Genomic DNA, 6107 nt, shown 5'->3' on the forward strand with positions numbered 1-6107 from the left:
AGAGAGAGAGAGAGAGAGAGAGAGAGAGAGAGAGAGAGAAGACAGAAGACAGTAGTGTCTCGTATCCCTTTTATCCGTCTCCACTGGTCCTCATCCAACATTGGAACACAGAATGAGAGAAATCAATAAGTCTGTGCGGAGCCACCAGAAGAAAAGAGCGAGATTCCCAAAACAGCAAACGGTAACAAGACTCAAAATCAGGCAAAAACACAGGCGGTCTTTTATCTTTCTATTCCCCCCCCCCCCCCCCCCTCTCTAACTTCCCATGTCATGCTGAGACTGCATTGCCCGCAGGTCCCAGGCAAGCTCCTCTCATCGTGATATGTTTGGGCTACATAAAGCTGACGATTATTAAAAAGGCTCAAGCATTTTTTTTTTTTGAGCCTAAAAATAACACTGCAGACAGAGGGGCCCCTTTCTAAAGAGCCGGACACGAGCACAGAGCAGAGGCATATTCAACCCACATGCTGCGTTTCTCTGCAGCCTGCTGCCTCGTCTGATGCCAGGTTTGTTGCTTGTCAAACTTTCTAGTAAATCAGCATACACACACACTGATGCGCACACACACACACACACACACAGGATATATATGGCCAAAACTGCAGCAAGATAGCTAGAAAGGTTACCGCAATGAGCTGTAGACTTCAAGCCAAATTCTGCCCCCTTTCTATTCTCCAGCCGCCGCCTCCGACCCGCATTCGCATTCACATTCTCTCACACACACACACACACACACACACACACACACACACAGTATCCCCTCCCTCTCTTCCTCCCTGACTCCAGAGCCACCTACATGGAGGAGCTATGAGACTCTTGCTCAGACTTGAAGCCGTCTATCTTGGTCTCATAACTGCAGTTCTCTTGTTAATGACAGACTGTGTAACCTGATTCCACACACACACACCACTCTCTCTGGGTTTTTTTTGGAGCTAGCCCTTCCCTCTGCCTCCACTTGCATATTGTACCAAACCCAAACTGCAAGCTGCTTCTGACAGCCAAATTACTGTGCACAGAAAAACCATCGCTATCAGAGGTGCAGAGGCCAAGATATCTGCAGCCCAAGAATTCGGGAGTCCTAATTGTGGATAAAAGGCATGAATGAGGCATGTGTAGGAGAACGTTCAGATAGACATCTAAAACATCATTTCTAATAGTGTCTGTGAACCAATGATTACTTTCCCTTGTAGTACTCTGAGCAGTATGTTTTGATAATATTACTATTGGCGGTAAGATTGCGTAACGACATAAATACCGCTAAGCATCATGGTAAATCAGACACACTTAAGGCCTCTTTAAAACAAATGCGAGGAAAAATAATTATTCAACATTCCAAGACACTCCAAACCAGTCCCCATTGTTGGGAATGCATTGTTAGTCTCGGGGAGACAGATAACCTCCAACTGGTGGAGGAATAAGTTACCACAGAGAGGCGGTTTGGAACAATGGCACTGGCCCAAGGCCAAACAATAACATTGTTGTAGACCGAGAGACGCTGAGGAGGAGTGGACCAATCACAATGGCGGGGTGAGCGACCGCAATCAGGCCGGTGTGCCCGTTACCTCGGCTGAGCAGGACGGGGTGGTCAAAGACCCCCCCCGGAGTCGAACCATATCTCAGACCACTATCAGCCAGACGCACAGCAGGCGCCCAACATGGAGGCCCCGACTTCAGTGACTGGTCAGCTGTGGGGTTACACACTCCAGATCCTCAAGCAACCACGCAAACCCCACCGCCTTCTAACCATAACAGATCATCTCCTCTGGGATTCCTCTAATCCGGTCCGAGGAGACTTCACCGACAACATTAAATGTATTGCATGTTGCTTTGAGTGGCTAACCCGTATAGATTAAACGAGGTGCCATGCATGTACATTAAAGTGCGGTCAACTGAATGGTTTAGGTGTGTCAGCAGAAGTGCATCACACAGTTAACGGGAGCTTCGGCCGTGCTGTGTTCGATCTCCACCAGGCTAGGCTGCACAACAACAACAACAACAAATGCACATTCAAGTGCTCCCCAGACATTTGGGCCACTAGTGAAGAGAGACGCGATTAGTATGTGGGAATGGGATTTCTTAGAGAGCCAGAGAGTTGATTCGGGAGGAATAACACTTCAGTGTGAGACGTTCCCCTTTCACACATCTTTTAATCGGCACAATTATCCCCTGAATGTTTTGCAGCTAGCTTTAACACCTCTGGTAATGAAGTTGGCACCCTCTCATCAGCAGGTCTGCCGGCTTTACATTTAATTGCCACCATGCAATCTTATCACACACCATTTCCTGTTTGGGTCTGATTGTTCCTCGGTGAGGGAGAGGCATGTCAAACAAATACTCTGGAAGAACTATATTGGAGATTTGTCTTAAATGTCACTTCATTGCCAGCTAGTTATAAATGAAACCACAGAGCATTGTAAGTGTGTGTGTGTGTGTGTGTGTGTGTGTGTGTGTGTGTGTGTGTGTGTTTTGGGCTCTCCCACCTCCCCCCAGGACTGCGATTGTGATGTTAAAGTGCTCAGCACGGGATGATGAGACACACGATCAAGCAGTGAACGACCCTCCCAAAAGACTGGTTTGCATGACAAAAACAAACAAACAGCAACCTCTTAACAAAGTCACGACTAGTTGCAAAGTTGCTAGCTTGCACGTGACGTAGATATTACAGGTCGCAATGCTAGACTCGAGACGTTTATTGTCACACGTTTAGCATCATCACCATTGACCAAAAAACATCTCTTTTACGCGTAGAAAGAAAATAGGCTTCGCTGCGTGGAGAAGGCTGCTACCCCCTCTGCTAAACCACAACATGCGGGCATCTGTTCACACAACACAAGGAGCGTACATATATTGCTGTATGTGGCTGCAATTGCAAAACAGGCCAAGATTTTTTTTTACGAGGAAAAGCTGAGAGGGATCAGCAAAACTTCTCCACGTCTGTGGAAATGTCTGTTAGGCTTTATGCACAGTTAGATTCTAGCCAGGCCTCCGCGATGATCAAACTTACCTTGGTGGGGTCTCTTTTTTTTTTTTTCTTCAAAGTGCTTTATGAGAGCTCGGTAAACTGGCGCAGGTCGAACTTACTCTGCCATCTCCCGAGGATTCACCGACAATACCCGATTTGTTTTCCTAAAGTCTGAAGCGCAGCAGAGCCTACATGACGCCAGCGTTAACGTCCGTCGTTTTTGCTCGGTGCAAAAAAAAAATATATATGCGATATTCAGAAGAGAGGAGACGTAAAGACACTTTTTTTTTTTTTAAACGGTATGCGCCCCTTTTCAAATACACCGGCACTCTCTGGGGCTTCACGACTCGCACTCGAACCCACAAAGGCAAAAAGCCAGGGTTGGAGGAAGTTACCTTTGCAACAACTCTCTGTGATTAAGCGGCGTGAAACGACACGATAAATACGGGCTTTTCCGGTCATGCGTTTCAAAATAAAACTAGGTAGCTCTTCGTCTTTCTTTAAATGTGTTATTTCCAAGGGTCGAAGAATAAGTCATATAATCAATTAATTATTTATATTGTGTAAAGGTAGTATAAGGAAAAGGTAGACAGTGGCAAAATACAAGTAGTCATTTAAGGAATTGTGGTGGGCCTATTTTAGTATTTCCATTTTATTTTTTTACTTCTGCTCCATTACATCTCCATGTTGTAGTTGCATTTAAAAAGACATGTTTACATACAAAACATATCATAATCTCATGAAATATATTTTAGATCAAGCTACCCATATATACGCCTTGACCCACTACAACTGAGAAATTATACTTTCACATACATCGGTACTTATATTATAATACCATGACATGTATAGAAATAATATAGTGTTCAAATCACAGGGGCTATTCTTCAGTTTTTACTGATTTTACTTTTAGTACTTATGATACTACCAATGTAGGCCTACTTTTACTTAATTCCTATTTTCAATGCAGGACTTTCGCATTTAATGGAGCGTTTTTACATTGTGGTCTTGCTACTTTTACTGAGAAATACGATCTGAATAAGTATCAAAAGTAAAACAGACTAGCATTTATGCAGAATGGCCCCATGCTCTCTCTAAACCTGTAATATTGTTTTATCGTAACTGATGCCTTAATTTATGAGCAGCATTTTAATGCTGGAGCTATTTTTTTAATATACTATTAGGAATGGTTGATGAACCCGTGCAGCCCACCTCTCACACTCTATGCGTTGTGTACAGCATTCCTATCTTAAAATATTGCCAAAGTCCATGTGCATACAAACTGCTGTTATCTTGTTAGAGTTTTCACCTTCTGAACACCCACAAATTCTCCGATGATAAACTGTGCTTTTATGCTGAAGCAAAGCATACATTTCCTGTACCAGACTTGTTCTTTCGGGCTAGCTTGACCTGTGCGGTAATTAAAGGACCATTGCTATTTCGTTTCCTCTGCGCATGTTCCCGACTCAGCATTCAGGGGAGTGAAGGGTTCAAGCATTTCAGCATATAGGCAATAAGAATGATCGGTATGTTTTTAAAACAAACGTGGCCAGTAAGTAGAAATCAATGCAAATTGTGTTTCCTAACATATCATATACCATGGGTATAATTTATTTATAAAATACATGTATAAAGAGATCATATCATTATTTTATCACTTGCATACTTTATAATTCCAAGAAAGTCTGAGGTGTTACTTTATTGATTATATAAATCTTAGGTTAGAATAATGTCCTATATTCAGATGTAATTATAGAGCCAAATCATTATGTCTGAGCGTGCAATGCATCACTGATGTTTTTAACCATTAGGGTCTTCTCAAAACAGTCAAAAATTCAGACCACAGACATTTTTCAGCATTCCAACTCTTCAAACATCACAACACTGTAGGTCCATATGGGCCCACACACAGGAGCTTTCTGTAGCCTACACCGACCTACTTCAGTATAGTGTACTTAAGATATTGTATTTAAATTCAGTGCTTTATCCTTCATCTACTGCTCCACTACATCTACTTCTTACTCCAGTAGGCTACACCGACACTTTTAGTTACTCGTTAGCCAACTTTGCAATTTGTTGATAAGATAAGATAAGATAAGATAGACTTTATTCTCCCGAAGGAAATTTGTCTTGGAAACATACATACAGTGTCTGCTGTTAAAACAATACAAATAACATATTGCATACTGTTACGTATGGTTCTATGTCCTGCTGTGAATGTTTGTGCTTGGGTGTGTGTGTGTGTGTGTGTACATTACATACACAGACTGTCGCCAGTCCACATACCCGCACACACAGTAGCCTACCTACAGTACATGCAAAAGACTGCCACCAGCCAACAAATACATTTCACATTGCCCGTTGTACAATGCACCAGTAGTGTATAGTTAAGATAATAAAAATAAATTTAAATCGGTGTTACAGGGGTTAAGCTCTGGCTAGCTTGCCATTTAGGGCTTTGATGGACAAGGGGACAAAGGAGTTCTTAAAGCGGTTGAGCCTGCACTGGGGGACTCTGAAGCGTCTGCCTGAGGGAAGAAGCTGATATTCAGGGTGGAGGACATGGGTGGGGTCTGAAATAATCTTCTGGGCCTGTCTGATGATAGTTTCATTAAAGACGGCCTGGAGTGTGGGATGCTGTCTGACTCCCATGATTTTCATGGCTCTTTGTGTTAGCCGGGTGATCTGGGCTTTCTGCTGTACACTGAGGTTGCCAAACCAGGCTGAGATGCCAAAACGCAGGACGCTCCTCAACTATGGCGTGGTAGAAGAGGAGCAAGACTTTCTCCAAAGATGCCAAATATAATCAACAAATAGGCTAAATTATGACGTATTGACAAAGATGAAGCTGTCTAGCAGTACATAAGGCTTAGTTCAGCACAATAGTGCACCAATATTTATAATTAAAAATAAAATATTATGTTATTCTGAAATGGTCCCTGGTACTTTTGGTATACGTATATTTAGTTACCAACTACCTACCTACCTAACTAACCAACTACCTACCTACCTAATTAACTAACTAACTACGTATCCAACTACCTACCTACCTACCTATTTAACTACCTACCTACCTACCTAACTATCTACCTACCTACCTATTTACCTACCTACCTACTTAACTAACTATCTACCTACCTACCTA

The 6107-nt window shown here is 42.8% G+C and overlaps 1 protein-coding gene across 2 annotated transcripts in view; it reads right to left on the bottom strand.

The window, feature by feature from the left end:
* Positions 1-3363, bottom strand: part of LOC116389536 (activin receptor type-1) — a 20034-nt gene extending 16671 nt beyond the window's left edge. For both annotated transcript variants that reach the window (XM_031858273.1, XM_031858274.1), the window contains exon 1: positions 3005-3363. The gene's annotated coding sequence lies outside the window, so the exon portion shown is untranslated. The remainder of the gene's footprint in view (positions 1-3004) is intronic.
* Positions 3364-6107: the final 2744 nt, after the last annotated feature.

This window comes from Anarrhichthys ocellatus, unplaced genomic scaffold (assembly GCF_004355925.1).
Source record: "Anarrhichthys ocellatus isolate YVR2014 unplaced genomic scaffold, GSC_Weel_1.0 scaffold20, whole genome shotgun sequence".
NCBI lineage: Eukaryota > Metazoa > Chordata > Actinopteri > Perciformes > Anarhichadidae > Anarrhichthys > Anarrhichthys ocellatus.